The 16,655-nt window shown below is 43.9% G+C and overlaps 1 pseudogene; it reads left to right on the plus strand.

The window, feature by feature from the left end:
- LOC122362006 overlaps positions 1 to 16,655 on the plus strand; it is an 87,789-nt pseudogene that overhangs the window by 1,522 nt on the left and 69,612 nt on the right.

Here is a 16,655-nt window from a genome sequence, read left to right on the forward strand (position 1 = left end):
CCAGTAAGTAGGCTATTATATTTTTGCTGCTAACAAATTTGCAAGTATTTCTCAGAATTTTGGAAGTCAGATATGAATTATTCACTTCTGTTTACGTTAGTGGCGGCTCGTAGTAGCAGTAGAATCTATTACAGTCGCTAGCATACATTCAAGATTCACTAGGTCTTATGTATTGTATTTGTGACACCAGTATTCATCCCACTAGTAACCATTCTTACTAGTATTCCAGTGGTAACTAGTTGTTCTTTAATGTTGCTGGTAGTTCTACACAGACGATACATAGCAAAGTCCATCAAGTGGAATAGCCGCCAGAATACATGCTAGTTGGAAACGAATAATCTGTATCTAAACCAAAAATGAATCCCAATAAAAAAAACATTATATCTTTTATACTAGCGCACCTGAAAAAGTTTATTCGTCGCTGACGGAGTATTGAATTAATGGGGCTGCTTGCAGGCTAACATAAAAATGCGTACTACTCGTTAGCTTATAAATGATAATAAATGTATAAACGGCTTGCCACAGCATCTGTCCATATGGAAGGGGAAAATAAAAGTGTAAAGTATGCTAAATCTGCGATACAGTGGGTTGTTGATTCAAACGTTAACGCCACGGTAGCTCGGCTTTGAGAGAAAATAACGACTCCTGTACGTTAAGTGTCATGACTGCGGCTAATTCGAGTAGAAACGAAGCATTGTCGGCTCTCGTTAGATATCGTGATGTGATTGCAAAGCCGTTATGGAGAGGATACCGTGGGTGCGAGGCTGAATGTCAGAGTTGCTTCTGTTAACGCGTTTCCCCGTACATCGTCTGGAGCGGAGCGAAAGAGAGGCGCGCTGGTTTAATGTGTTTGCAGCATGTCGGTTTTCCGTTTCTTTGGGGTATGGCTAACGGATTCCGTGCTGTTTTTGGACGCGGTGCCAGCCTCGCTCTTTCCGCCGAGGCTTGTTGGTTTTTCATCGGAATGTCTGCTATGCAACTTCACTTGCGCCTCAGCCAGTGTATTTGACATCGGACCGTCGAGGGACGTGCGCTTCTAATACCCTCAAGTCATGAGGCTTTGCTTCCCGGGATGTGTTTTACTCGCCTCACCTTGATTCGGTTAATTGCGCTGTCAAGCGTTCGTCTTAGCTCAGCGTAGGGGCTTTCTCTCTGCACTTCACGTTCTTAAACCTGGCTTAGTGCATCTCAGTTTGAACGGGTGTTTATAAATCCCGGGTTACGAAGCCCCTTCTCGGGCACGTTGTTTGGCGTCCGTCGCCTGCCTGATTAAATACTCGAGAGCTCTATGGCTGTTAAATAAACTCAGACTCGGTTTTCTGCCTCTGAGATAAAAGAATTGGAAAACGCGTTAACCTGCGCAGTAGTTTTGGAGACTAAACAGCCGGACCTGATTTATTTGACGTTTCAATCCCATTTAAATCTGTGTTCGTCCGTTTGTCGTAAATAAGTAAGTAACGTAAACACAGGTTGGTTATTCTACGCCAGTCGAAATGCAGTTTTATCTCTTCACGGCGCGTCAATGTCAAACATCAGCCAATTTATCGGCCTGTCGTTGTTTTTAGCTCGTGTTTCTGCTCGCTGAAGAAACAATGAAAGCCGTAAATCGTTACTGAAACTTTTTGCAGGCTTTGTAAACTAATGAAGCAGCTCTACCAGAAAATAACCCTAGAGATCTAAAACTGGAACAGCAGTGATCAAAACTGTCATATTAGCTATTTAGACAGATTTCGAACAGACTGTAACGTTTTCTGCACGATGTACCAAGTCTACTTTTCTTCTCTGAAGAGCCTAGTCGCTTGTTAGGCCTAGTCCGAGCTGGAACACCGGCTTGGTCAGAGGACACGCTTTGCAATGTCACGGGTCAGGTTTCAGCATGGCTGGCTATGAAAATTGAAGGCGTCTCGACCGTTTGACATGTAACTGCCGGGGTGACATCTGCTGTAATTCAGCCAAGAAAACACTGCGGCATTGAGTGCCACAGCCACGGCTGTCGGATAAATGAGTCAGATGAGAGAGCGCAGCAAATGCCAGTATAGGCCACAACCTGCTAACCCTCACCTCGTAACAAACTAAGACCTCAGAGGGTCCTAACTGTGAATTAGTCTCCAAAGTGCATCTGATGTAGACCGTGCCGCCGTGAGTCACCATGAATTATGAATATCTAAGAGTTCTCTGTGTTTACGCGACATCAAAGGTCGCTGGCCTTTAAAGGAAAAGTTCACCCAAAAAATGAAAATCCTGTCATCATTTATGCACCCTCATTTCATTCCGAACCTGTGTGGCTTGCTCGCTTTCTTCTGTATAACACAAAAGGTGGATTTCTGAAGGATATTCTGGCTGTGTTTTCAATTAAACGAAGGCGATTGACAGCCGGGGCTTCAAAAAAAAGAACCAATAAAGCGGCTCGCATCCGAAGCCGAGCAGAGAAAAAAATAAGTCATTACATACATAAACTCTAGAAGAAATAAAGGCATTTAGGTTCGGCGCGACACAAATGCTTGGTAAATAACAGAATGACAGAATTTTCTTTTTACGTGAACCGTTCCTTTAAATCGAACGCGCGATCCATGGGGCGGAGGAGAAACAACAAAAAGCGTTTTTCTGTTTGAACTGACCGTGCACTTCGTGTCCAAGTCCATAAATTCCTGTGCATTCCAAAGCGTGAGATTACTTTGGACAGGCTGTTTACAGTGAACACATACATTTGAGATGATGGTCTTGAAATGCCCCGCGGGCTTCTCTGGAGATGGGCTTACCAAGCACATCACATGGAGCACCAAGGGGGTTTAGTGTCAGGACCCTCCAGGTGAGCTTTCCCCGGGAAGTGATGTATGATGTCTCGCTTCTCTATTCAGAGAAAGCAGTCAGGGGTCCCTGTGTGAAGCCGGCTCTACTTGAGAGTTACTTTGGGCCTTATCTTAACAAGAAAAGACTTTTATACAACCTTCGCTCAAACTGCGTCAATTTCATCAGTTCAGACGCAGTCCCAGTGTTTTAAATTCACTGTTTATCGATTTTTTTTAAGAGACATTGCAAAGCACAAATTTTTGACTATTCTATCGATTATTTTTGCTTTATTGTGGTTTTCTTGTACAACCGCTTTACAGGTTTTCTGATTATTATAACAGATTTTACTAGCGTCAGAAAAAAACGTGCCTTGTAAAGCACAGATTGCTCTATTTTTATGAAGCCAGTCAGCGGAAGACCTAGTATGGAGACAGAAATGAATCTAAATTGAACTTGAGGCATCTAGAAATTGAAAGATTTTGCATGCAGTTTTTTAGAATGCTTAATATATTGACAACACTTTCTTATTTATTTATTTATGGAATGGTTCTTGCTAATAATGGAGATTTGGTGAATTCTTAAGCGGATAGTGGAAAATAAAAATACTGTGATCATTTGCTCACCCTTTTTTACTCTGTATTAATTTCTTTTAAAAAAACGCTGCCTTTCACGTTCAGCGTACACATAAATAAAAGGTCATGAAGGTTTTAGAACAACTACGTTTTTTTACAGAATTTTTATTATTCTGGGAACTGTCCCTGAAACTGAAATTTGAAACCAGAAACAAAATCTTTAACTTGAAAAAATATTATTATTACCACGCAGTTTCTTAGTTATTCAGTAAGCGTAGTTGGTTCTGTATCAGTTTTGAATAGAAATATTTATTCATATTTCATATAGTATGCTGCATCAGTGCTGTGAAACAATTAATCGTGATAAATCCAAAGTAAACATTTTGTTGCATAACATATATGTGTGTTTAATGTGTATATAACTATATGCATGTATATATTTAGGAATAATATGGTATATATATATATATATATATATATATATATATATATACACACTTATGTATGTATGTACGAATATGTCTTTATATAATTTGGAATATATGTGTTCATTTTTACCTAATAAATATACACGTTACACACTTCAAATATAAACCTTTTATTTTGGATGCGACTAATCACGATTAATCAGTTGACTCCACAGTTTATGTAATATAATATTAAATGTTTATTTGTATAAAAATAGATTGTAGTTTTAGTTTAATCTGAAACAACATTCACTTCACTCGCTCTAGTCCTGCAGCGCTATAAGAAAATAATTGATTAATTTGTGCGGCTGACATCCTTCTCCATGACAACATGCATGGCTGACATTTTTGACATACTCGCTCTGACCATTTATGTGCCAGTGTATTTACTGAAGCTTCACCCCGTCCAACCATCTGGAATCGGAGCCCTGAGCTCGACAGTTCGTATCCCCAACTGACTGCACCACGTTACTGTTAATACAGCGCCGGGCTCAAATCATAATCTTCCTGACTAGGAGAAAAGCAGTGGTCTTTATCATTTAAATGGCTTCAGACCTGGAAGAATGGAACGTGATTATACACAATCTGTTTGCAGGGAACACCTGCAGAATGAAGCGTGCCTGCCCTTATTAATGTCATCCATACAAACCCTGGACTCTGTCTGCTAACAAAGCAGCTCCACATTGGCCGTAATCACTGTCAGGCGGACTGTTTTTTGTCTAAGGCATTCCTTTGCCAAAAACACTAAGTGAAACATCTAAACAAAGGTTATGCGATGACTGGGAAACATAATGCAATTCAGGACACAAATAAACTAAGTAATCCAAGTTAGAGAGATGCGAGCAGTTCCACTCAATTTTAATAAGTATGGTTTCATTTTTCCTCACTAGCAGGCGGTGCTGGGAGAAATGCGTTGAAAGTAATGTAATCAGATTACTTGCAAAGTAATGCATTACCTACAAATTTAAAAGAAGGTTACTCTTTAAAACGGAAGTTACTTTGTTTTCCGATCTATTCACTTACAGCTCTCCCATCCCCATTCCTTCAGGCTTAGGCTATTTCATTGGGCCTTTACAGCTGCAAAAATACAACTTATGGAATTTTTGTTAAAAAAAATATATTAGCAAGCCTCTCCCAGGAGACAAAAAGTAATGCAAAAGTAACAATGCATTACCTTCAATAAAAAAAGTAATGTAATTAGTAATAAGTACTGCTACCAGGGGCCTCATTTATAAAATGTGCACACGCTCAGATGTGATCACAGTGCGTGTCTACACTTAAATCTACGCTTAAAGCGCTCATATTTACAAAAACCGCTTTCAACGTGGAAAAAAAATGAGTGTCACATCAGGGTATGAGCAGACGTACGCACTTTTTATTGTCGGAGCGCTGCAGGATTTCGAAAATGTAAGCTGTTCTCTAAATGATGATGATTGGGGGATATTTTATGTGTTGGTTTTAATTGCGAGCGGTTTAAAAGCAGAGAGCTGAAACCATTCATTTGACGCGCAAGATCCTTTGCGATTCAGAGGATTCATATATGAAAGAGACAATTCCGAGAGCGGTTTTTGTCCGTACATTCATTTCACGAAACGCACGTCCACATATCGGAGAAATAACCGCAATATCATATTATTATTTTAGTGTAAGTGTGATGAAGTCGTGCAGATGTTAAGTCGCAAGAGTCTTCTCCTTCATGTTGTTCCAAACCTTCTGCAAAAATCACGTTTTATGTCCTAATAATGTCTCGCATAAAATGTGTGTTGTATTTCCAGTCTTCTGAAAAACAGACTGAAATTAAAGCCATTATTTATTGATATTCTTCCCCTCCAGTGAGCCATTAACGGACGGATCGTTGAGTCAGTGAGTTGAACTAACTCATGATCTGAATCAGGTGACCCGTTTGAAGCACTAGTCCCCATTCTTTGTAATGACTGTATATGGAATAAAAGCTAAGAGCAGTGCTACAGGTTTGGAGTAACATAGTGAGGATGAGTAAATTGTAACAGAAGCCCTATGCTTTCACTTTTCCTAATGCCTCCATGTAGCTTGTACTATCCTAAATGATGTCTCAAATGTTGTCTTTTATTGGCCTCTTTATGATGAATTACGTGTATTTGTTGCTATTTCCTAAGCTGCTTTGGATAAATGTGAATGTAACAGAACAGTAATACCTGTAACATGGTGAGGGTGAGTAACCGGTGACAGAATCTTGGGGGTGAAGTATTTCATCAAAGCAGAGCATCGCTGCCAGCCAAAGTGCATGTTTCTGCCCATGTTTTTCTTCTTTTTCACAAAAAGGGACAGCACAGGCAGGCTGAAATTTGTTGAGAGAAAACCGGTTGTCTGGTGTAGTCAGTGAAGACAAGCGGAAATGTGTACCCCCTTTCGGCAGCCTCCCTGTCACGCACTTCCCTGAAGTCTCTCTCCTGCTCCTCAGAGTACTAAGTGTTCTCAAGGGGTGCTGCGCAGGGGCCGGCGGGACTTTTCGGGGGTTATAATTCAGGGACTGGAGAGTTGGTGTCACAAGGGGGTCCGTGTTTGAACAATGAACAGAGGACACAGACTGTATCACTTCAGCAAAAATAGTCCTCTGTTGCTGAAGTCAACTCTGAATGGGCTTTGCGGCCGATTTGCTTCGGTAACGTAACATATTTATTGGGGTATTTAATGAGGAAAAAGCAACAGGAATTGGTTGGATTGTGAACATTCTTGAATGGAGTCAGCTCTGAAACCTAAATAGCTGTTTCGGCTCAATCTCCTGAGAAAACATCGATTTTACGAGTTCTTATGAATTCGTGCAACGTGATTGGAATTTTGAGAAAAAAGTGGCAGTGCAATATCGTTATCTTTATAGTTATCTTTATCGTCATTTAGCTTGATGTAAACGGGCCTTAACCGCATTTACATTGATTCTGAGCATATTTGTCTTCCTGTCCTCTGTTTGTTGTGTAAGTTATGAATAGCATGTAACAACTTGGGTGTTAAAAATCCTGTCTTTTTCCGGCACAGTAATTAATTGGTTTGTTTGCAAATTAGCAAGCATCTCTTGCTTCAGGAAGGACTCCTGCCTTGATAACAACCAGGTGCCACTGCAGAGTACAGCAGGAAGGCCGTGTATCAGCAAGCTGAGGACGAGCAGCGATTTGGTATCGCGTCTTGGTATCAGCAAAACAACACTCTTCACTGTGTTTGTTTATGAAGAAACGCTGTGTTGAATGCGGGCTCATTTTGTTCCTCCAGTTTTTGTGATTCCACATTGTTTTAGCCGCTTTTTGTCTACCAGGCGATCTATATTAGGCAACGCGAGAGATAGCGTTTTAATACAAGTCGAATGGAATCCCAAAGAGAATGTAATAAGAGCAGTCACACTTTCTAAAACTGTTATTGTTATAACTCCCATCCTTGACCGCATTAATCTGAGGCGTGCTTCAAACAGAGAGCGCAATGATACGTTAAAGTTGGCATCGAGTGGAAATCCACCCTGAGCTCATAATTTAATCAAAATATCACAACTCATCCTTCCGGTGTCTTCTCCAGTCATTTAATTCGGCTTAAATTCCCCTGTTTTACAAGCTTGTAATTTAGATCTACCTTCAACTAATTAACATTTGATAAGCCCCTGCATTTTTTCTTTTTTGATAACTTATAAGCTTTGATGTGCATCACAATATAGAAATTAAACAAAAAAAATGGTAACAGCGTAAATTAGGGAACATATTTTCCCTCTATAAAACTAAATAACTTGCTTCTTGTTAATAGTTATTAAGGCTAGTTTTTAATGCAGTTAAACAAATAATCACGATTAATCGCATCCAAAATAAAAGTTTTTGTTTACGTAATAGATTTGTGTGTACTGTGTATATTTATTAGGCATATATAAAGACACACGCATACAGCATATATCTAAAAAAATATTTAAATATAATGGCATGTATGTTTAACAGCACAACTAGTTGTTAGGTTTAGGCATTGTCTAGGGTTAAGGGATCTAGAAAATGGTCATTAATATGTTCCTGGTAAGTACTGATAAACATCCAATACGTTAGTAATATGCATGCTAGTTAATAAAGTGAGAAGTGGTGCTTAAAATTGTCACGAATGAGCGGTCTGAGGCGTGCGGATCCATGTGCAGGCTTTTATTAAACAAAGGCATGGTCATAACAGGCAGGCGTCAAACAGGGCTAACAGATATATAGGAGGCGAGGCAATAACGAAATCCAGAGACAGGCAGAAGGTCAGGTCAGGCGGCAAACGATCAGAGAATCAGAGAACAGACAGGGTCAAAACCAGAAACTATAATCCACGAACGATCTAACTATGAGACAGGCGAAACAATGCAACCTGCAGGTGAGTGGCTTGCTGCAGTCTTTATAGTCCATGAACAGGAAGTTAACGCAGAGGGAGTGGATGCAGATCACCCAGAGGTCAGGGCTCCCTCTGCTGGCTTGGTGACATAGCCCCCCTCCTAGGAGCGACTCCTGGCGCTCCACAAAACAAAACATAACTGTGAGCTTGGGAGGGGTTCCGGGAGGGAGTCAGCAAACTGAGACCAGGGAGGAAGAGACGGTGGGAGGAGCCAGGGTGAAGCAGGGGGAGGAGTCCGGAGCGGGAGGCGATCCAGAACCCAGCCATGATGGTCAGTGGTGGAGCCGACGGAGGGAGGAGCCATGTAGAGGTAACGGTCATCAACCCCATGGAGCCGACCGACGGCGGCGGAGCAGGTGGTCGGGGAGACTGAGGCGGAGAGCCGAAGAGCCAGGGTGACACAGCGGCGCTGGAGGTCCTGAGGCCGCGACTGATGCGGAGACGGGAATGAGAAGGACGCGGCGGAGCCAGAGCGACAGAGGACTGAGGTGGAGCCGGGAAAGGAGGAGCCTGACAGAGCCGGAGGAATGGAGGGACGAGGCGGCTGGAGGAGTGGAATCCTGAGGCGACGGATGGTCGACGACCGACCAAGGCGTAGCCGAGAGACGATGGAGCCTGGTGAAGCTGGTGGAATGACAGAGCACGGTAGAGAGGAGGGAGCTAGAAGCCTAAGGGAAGCCCACGGGTCTACAAGCCGGGTGGAGTCTGGGACTCAGAGGCGGACGGTGAAGCGAGGATCCTTCACCCACGGCGGCGATGGAGACTGGCAGACCCCGTGGCGAGCTCCAGGTGGAGGGTGGAGGATGAGTGCAGGGGCTGCTGGGATCCATTGTTGACGTGTAGCAAGGGTGGAGGGTGGGATAACTTGAGGCTTTGCACGAGGCGCGGGCACTGGAGGCTTTGCACGAGGCGCGGGCACTGGAGGCTTTGCACGCAGGCGCGGGCACTGGAGGCTTTACGCAGGCGCGGCACTGGAGGCTTTGCACGCAGGCGCGGGCACTGGAGGCTTTGCACGAGGCGCGGGCACTGGAGGCTTTGCAGGCGCGGGCACTGGAGGCTTTGCACGAGGCGGGCACTGGAGGCTTTGCACGCAGGCGCGGGCACTGGAGGCTTTGCACGAGGCGCGGGCACTGGAGGCTTTGCACGAGGCGCGGGCACTGGAGGCTTTGCACGAGGCGCGGGCACTGGAGGCTTTGCACGAGGCGCGGGCACTGGAGGCTTTGCACGCAGGCGCGGGCACTGGAGGCTTTTACGCAGCGCGGGCACTGGAGGCTTTGCTGGGCAGGCGGCAGCCATCTTGGGAAGCGGCGCTGGGCAGGCGGCAGCCATCTTGGGAAGTGGCTCTGGGCAGGCGGCAGCCATCTTGGGAAGCGGCGCTGGGCAGGCGGCAGCCATCTTGGGAAGCGGCGCTGGGCAGGCGGCAGCCATCTTGGGAAGCGGCGCTGGGCAGGCGGCAGCCATCTTGGGAAGCGGCGCTGGGCAGGCGGCATCCATCTTGGGAAGCGGGCTGGGCAGGCGGCATCCATCTTGGGAAGCGGCGCTGGGCAGGCGGCATCCATCTTGGGAAGCGGCTCTGGGCAGGCGGCATCCATCTTGGGAAGCGGCTCTGGGCAGGCGGCATCCATCTTGGGAAGCGGCTCTGGGCAGGCGGCATCCATCTTGGGAAGCGGCTCTGGGCAGGCGGCATCCATCTTGGGAAGCGGCTCTGGGCAGGCGGCATCCATCTTGGGAAGCGGCTCTGGGCAGGCGGCATCCATCTTGGGAAGCGGCTCTGGGCAGGCGGCATCCATCTTGGGAAGCGGCTCTGGGCAGGCGGCATCCATCTTGGGAAGCGGCTCTGGGCAGGCGGCGACCATCTTGGGAAGCGGCTCTGGGCAGGCGGCGACCATCTTGGGAAGCGGCTCTGGGCAGGCGGCGACCATCTTGGGAAGCGGCTCTGGGCAGGCGGCGACCATCTTGGGAAGCGGCTCTGGGCAGGCGGCGCACCATCTTGGGAAGCGGCTCTGGGCAGGCGGCGACCATCTTGGGAAGCGGCTCTGGGCAGGCGGCGACCATCTTGGGAAGCTGACTCTGGGCAGGGCGGCGACCATCTTGGGAAGCGGCTCTGGGCAGGCGGCGGCACCATCTTGGGAAGCGGCTCTGGGCAGGCGGCGACCATCTTGGGAAGCGGCTCTGGGCAGGCGGCGACCATCTTGGGAAGCGGCTCTGGGCAGGCGGCGACCATCTTGGGAAGCGGCTCTGGGCAGGCGGCGACCATCTTGGGAAGCGGCTCTGGGCAGGCGGCGACCATCTTGGGAAGCTGCTCTGGGCAGGCGGCGACCATCTTGGGAAGCGGCTCTGGGCAGGCGGCGACCATCTTGGGAAGCGGTTCGGGAAGGCGGCCATCTTGCAGGCAGCGGTTCGGGAAGGCGCCATCTTGGGCAGCGGTTCGGGGAAGGCGGCCATCTTGGGCAGCGGTTCGGGGAAGGCGGCCATCTTGGGCAGCGGCTCGGGGAAGGCGGCCATCTTGGGCAGCGGCTCGGGGAAGGCAGCCGTCTTGGGAATAAATGCAGTGTCTTCTTCCTCCATAATACCCAACGTGAGAGCTGACCCCACAGTCACTAAACCAAACTCAATAAAGTGTGCAAGTGATTCACGTGGACCCTCTTGAACAAGTTGTGTTTTGAGTGGCTGATTTATTCCTCGTGAAAAATTCAATTAGCAAACAGTCCGGTAAATCAGAGAAGTAAGCCAGGTCCAGAAATTCCTGAGTATAATCCTCAAGTGATCGGGTGCCCTGCTTGAGGGTTAGCAAAGACATTGCAAGGTGCATACCTGGCCATGGTTCGGGTGAAAAGCCGCTGGATCCTGGTGTGAGGTTGCATTCTGTCACGAATGAGCGGTCTGAGGCGTGCGGATCCATGTGCAGGCTTTTATTAAACAAAGGCATGGTCATAACAGGCAGGCGTCAAACAGGGCTAACAGATATATAGGAGGCGAGGCAATAACGAAATCCAGAGACAGGCAGAAGGTCAGGTCAGGCGGCAAACGATCAGAGAATCAGAGAACAGACAGGGTCAAAACCAGAAACTATAATCCACGAACGATCTAACTATGAGACAGGTGAAACAATGCAACCTGCAGGTGAGTGGCTTGCTGCAGTCTTTATAGTCCATGAACAGGAAGTTAACGCAGAGGGAGTGGATGCAGATCACCCAGAGGTCAGGGCTCCCTCTGCTGGCTTGGTGACAAAAATAAAGTGTTACCAAAAAAACCCCCCACTATTTACATTATATTGCGAGTTAAAATGGTTATTTTGGCTGGTTTGGGTGAATTTAAAGTCTCTAAGATAGTTCTTACAGTTTGGGGAATACAATACAGTAATCCAGCTGTAAAGTTGTGTCTGATTGATTGTATTTTCAGAACATACATTGCCTCCGCAATGTTGTAATTTCCAGTGGGAAATTATATTTTATTGAGCACAGATTTTCTTTGTTGGGTTTTGGGGGCATGTCAATTAAAGACTCATGATATGAGCAAATTAGTCATGATTGAAGTAGTAATTGTCAATGTTTGCTCAACAATTACATTGTACTAGGGTTATCAACTCAGCACAATAATTGACTCTGATTATATTAAAACTATAATTGAAATTATTGATTAATATTGGGCTGAACTTTGTCATCATTCATTGTGCATGGCTTAAAATACACAGCAAATCAATGAATATACATTAATTTTTTGTTGCATTAGCACTAAAAACATTGTGGGAAATAGATAAAGAAATATGACAGTGTATCAGTTTTTCTGTGACTGAAATCGCTTGAATGCACATCACGTCGTAATTATGATTTCCGAACTCGTAAGTAGGAACTTCCCAGGAGGTCTTCAAGGCAACTCTGTCTGTGAACACTCCAGGCCGAATCCCGGCGTGTGGTTCAGACCGCCACGACATGTTTATCATGTAAACCCTACGCCAAGCTACAGACAACCCTTGTTTGGCAAGAGACTCAACCCTCCACGCCCAGCTAAACGACCCAGAGCCAGTCTGGAGAGCCATGCTTAGTTACCGGAGAATCAGCTGTTGACAGCAGCTATTTGGGGACTTCACCCCTGTGGCTTTGGTGAAAACAACAAGCGCAGGGGCTTTGGAACATCAGCTTCCAGTCCTTGATTGTTAGGAGATCACAAGCTCACACATACGCACAGTCCCCTATAGACAGGGATAGGGATAGGCTTGTGTTCTTTCGGCCCACGGTATGGGTGTTGTGCCGTACACCTGCAATCGCTCCCATAATATCCAGATGACGAACATTTGGACCGCAAATGTGCAGCTGTGCACCGGTAGCTGAACAAATGACTGACGCTACAACAAACAGACGAGTGTTTTTCCATTTTTCAATGACTTGTTTATCCTCTGAGTATTTCAAATGACCCACCCAGGGGCTGAGAGGTTATGGATACAAAACAAAGTCATTTTGTAGTTCATGTAGTCTCATTTTTGCTAAATCAAATCGTAGGTTATTCTTGCAGTATGAGGCAGGTTTCTGCAGAAACGCTTCTGACTCAACAGCCGAATTGCTCATAGATTCGCAAGGACCGTTATTTATTGGCAAGCGGGTTGCATTCCTCTGAGACCAAGAGACACAAATTACATGCATGCAGATGCATCTATCAGCATATTATAATGATTTCTGCAGAATCATGTGACACTGAAGATTAGACTAATGGCCAATGAAAATTTTGCTTTGCATCATGAGAATAGATAAATGTTATATATGTATATTGATATAGAAAAACTAAAAATTAGGTCACACTTTATTTTTTAATTTCCTAATTTGCTGTTTATTAATAGTAAGCTAGTTGTTCTATGATGTAATATGGTCATGGAGAATATGTGCTTTGTAAATACTAGTAAAAGCCAATATGTTAATAATGGGCATGCTAGTTAATTGTGAGAACTGGTCTCTATAATAAAGTAAAAAATATTTTACAGTATTACTGTTTTTTTCTTTATTTCAGCAGATGCATGGAGCCTTGATAAGCATAAGAAACTTAAAACTTAAAAATCTTACTAATCCTCAAAAATTGATATACATACAGTTTTTATTAAATGTCTTTTTTAATATAACTATTCTGTCTATCAGCTAACCCCCATCCTGAGTGTATTCATCCGTCCTAAGCACACAAACATGCATGCGCACCGATAAGGTGAACACGCAGTGGGCTGAAATACCAGCTCTTGTATCAGCAATGTGTGTTTGCACTGCAAATAAGACTTCATAATGTTGCTGGCAGATAGAAGCGTCTTCAGGGTCGAGGTCATTCTTATTTTGAAAATGTGCTGCTCTCTGCCACCATTTATCTACCGTGTAAGTCGTGAGAGGCTAGGAACGTAGGAACCGCGTAATCCTTTGTAACAAGCCTACGTTTCTCTCTCTTATTTCCGAGTTCTACGATACCCCTTGGACCTCAAACGCACACGTAATTAGCCATGTGCTCCTCTCTAGCATACAGTAGCCTTATTACTCCAGCATCGCCAGACCTGTTGGCTTTGGGGAACCCGCAATTTTAATGATACCGTAAAAATATATCGGGATGATTCAGAATTTTTTTATATCTGGTTGCTCTGTTTGATCTGGTAATTTATTACTATGAATTTCTGTTTCTGTGGCGTCCTCATTGATGTGTGTCTCTTTCATTTTCGCTCAGATGAAAACTGGGATGACGACCAGCTCTTGGGCTTTGAGCCATGCAATGAAAACCTGGTTACGGGCTGTAACATCATTGATGGGAAGTGTGAATGTGACAGTGTACGAACATGCAACAACCCATTTGAGTTTGGTAGCCAGGAAGCCTGTCAGACAGCCCTGCAGAAGATTGAAGGTACCTCTTATTTCTGCATTCTCATTATCTTTTCTCTCTGTCTACTTCTAGCGTAAAACCTGTACATGCATGCTCATATCTTTCTGCAGTAGTCATAATGTCATCATGCTGTTTAATGCGTCCTTGATGGGTTTCATCTTTAAAATATGTGTTTGAACCGTATATTGCTTGATTTTGCAAGCACACTCAAAAACAGCCGTTATAACGAGTCCCTGTACAATTGTTGCAAGGTTAAACTCGCAAGTTAGTAAATATATCAAGAATCTCAAGAGTTCTTCTGACATTAATTCTTTTTAATTGTCTATAATTTTCTTTGCTAACTGGAATTAGCTTCCTTATTAGTTTTGAGAGAATCCAAAAATAACCTAAGTGTTAATTTTTGGCATCACTGAAGGGATGATTTAACCTGTGAATTAATTTAAATTAATGCATATTAATACAACTGTCACTGACAGTCAATGCGGTTCGGTTTTCTGTGCAAATGTGCAGTAGGTCATTTATTTTTATGCAGATATTTCTGTGTCTTGTTCAAATTTCCCCTATAAATACAAACCTTAAACAAATACTTGTTTCGCAAAAAACTTTTGCCTTTCCTAAGCAACTGCATAACTATCTGCATAACCAGCGTATTCGAAATCCCTGGAGCCATGTTTTTTTTTTTATTTTACATGGTTCTTTGTTCTAAGTTCAATTTTTTTCTAAAGGGTGGGGTATAAATATAAAAAGAGGCATTTTGCTTATATGACAAGTTTTTTTAGAAGCCTGTGATTAAGCAAACAAACAAGCTGATTTACTTGAGGCTGATAAGTTTCCTTTTAGAGCTATCAGAATGCAAATGTTGCGTTGAAAAATGCAGTCCCTGATGGATACTTGCTCACATTCTCTGAGCGTGCCTCGCGTTGAGTCTGAGCTGGTGGCACACTGGCAATTAAACATAAAAATACATGCTTGTTATCACAACGGTCCTGGCAACGGGTGCAGGGCTTGTTGTTTTATTGCGGCAGGTGTGCTTTCCGTCATCCTTGAAGCAGGCGGTGGCTATTTTTGAAGGTTTACCCCCTGTTTTGTTTTACTAATAGGTGCTTGTCATGTTGTTTTGACTAGTGCTGTTGAGTTGTTGCAATTGTCACTTGTTTATTGTGATGTTGTGTCTAGTCTGGGATGTTGTTTTGCTTGTCTGTGGGTAGAGTTGTCAATTTACTAGAAATGTTTTGTCTAATAGTTACTTAATTCTCTTGATGAGTAGCTTGTTGTTGTTGTCAATCATTTTGATGTCTTTTTTTTTCTTCAGTGTTTTATTAGTTGTTATTAGTTGGTTATTAGCTAAGTTGATGAAACAGAAAAATGTTTTTGTAGACTTACACTAAGCAATACCCTGCTAAAAAAAATATGTCATTGGTGGTGGGCTTAACTTGGTGGTGGGACCACCCTGGTAACGACTGACAACCACGGAAATCCAACTCCTTGCTCATTGGGGAAAAAAACGTGCCTGTGGCAAAATTTCAGCAAAATGATATTACATTGCTCATTGCAAGTTTCAAAGCGAAATGTCCAGAGAGTGGGGCTAAAAATGTGCTCAGTTTTTTTTCCGAAAGAGATTTATTACATCGGTTGTTGTTTGTATTTTGGCAGTTTTGTAATAATAGCGTGCCATCTTTATTAAACCTTACCCTCAACATATCTGATAATATTAACATGAAATATATATATATATATTGCAATGACTTGTGTTTTATGGGATTCATACCTGCTGTATGAGGTGCCTACGTTTTTACTAAAAAAAGTTATTTTACATTTACAATTTTGACTTTCGAACTGAAGTTGAAATGAATTCTACAGTATTATATTTGTTTAAGTGTTTTAGTCCTTCATATCTGAAGACATGCTTTGGTCATGCAGTTGTTTTGTTCACGCTAGTCCAAAGCAAGTTCAATAATAAAAGTTTTGTGTAGAGATACTACCCACCTAGCTGGCCTACCGAATACGGTTTTTGTTGCTTGAGAATGTGATGGGTTTTCTGGCTGTGCGTAAAGTTGTTTTTCCTCCAATCTCCCTCATACATCTGTTTGCGTTCAGTGCCGTGAGGAGCGTGGGCCAAAGCACATGTTTTGCAGTGTTGTAATGGTATGCGCTCAGCAGTTATCATTTGCATAAGAAAAACATTACTGTCGTGATTCATCAACCTGGCCATCTTTTGTGTGTAGAGTCAGCAGACATTGTGAGATTTTATTGATTTTACATTAAACAATTGCTTCTGTCACACAGAAGTGGAGCTGTCGCCGTAATATGATTAAATTTTATCTCGTACTTCAGTTCCAATGTTCTCTTTGTGCTGCGGGCGAGTGTGTTTAAGCAACCGCACGTGCTACCAAATCAGAATCACCTGAAATATGGGCTCGTTCTTTGAGGTCATTCACCCTATTCAGCCCGATGGAAAAACGTCCTTCCTCACAAGGGAATGTTTAGTGTTTACGGGAAGCTGGCAGACACAAGGGCGAATGCTGAATAGATAAGTGCTATTGATATTATCAGTAGCGCATCGGAGCAGGCTCTGTTTTGAACAGTGCTGTGACCTCTTGGATTTCTTCAGCCA

This window comes from Puntigrus tetrazona, chromosome 17, assembly GCF_018831695.1.
Source record: "Puntigrus tetrazona isolate hp1 chromosome 17, ASM1883169v1, whole genome shotgun sequence".
Taxonomy (NCBI): Eukaryota; Metazoa; Chordata; class Actinopteri; order Cypriniformes; family Cyprinidae; genus Puntigrus; species Puntigrus tetrazona.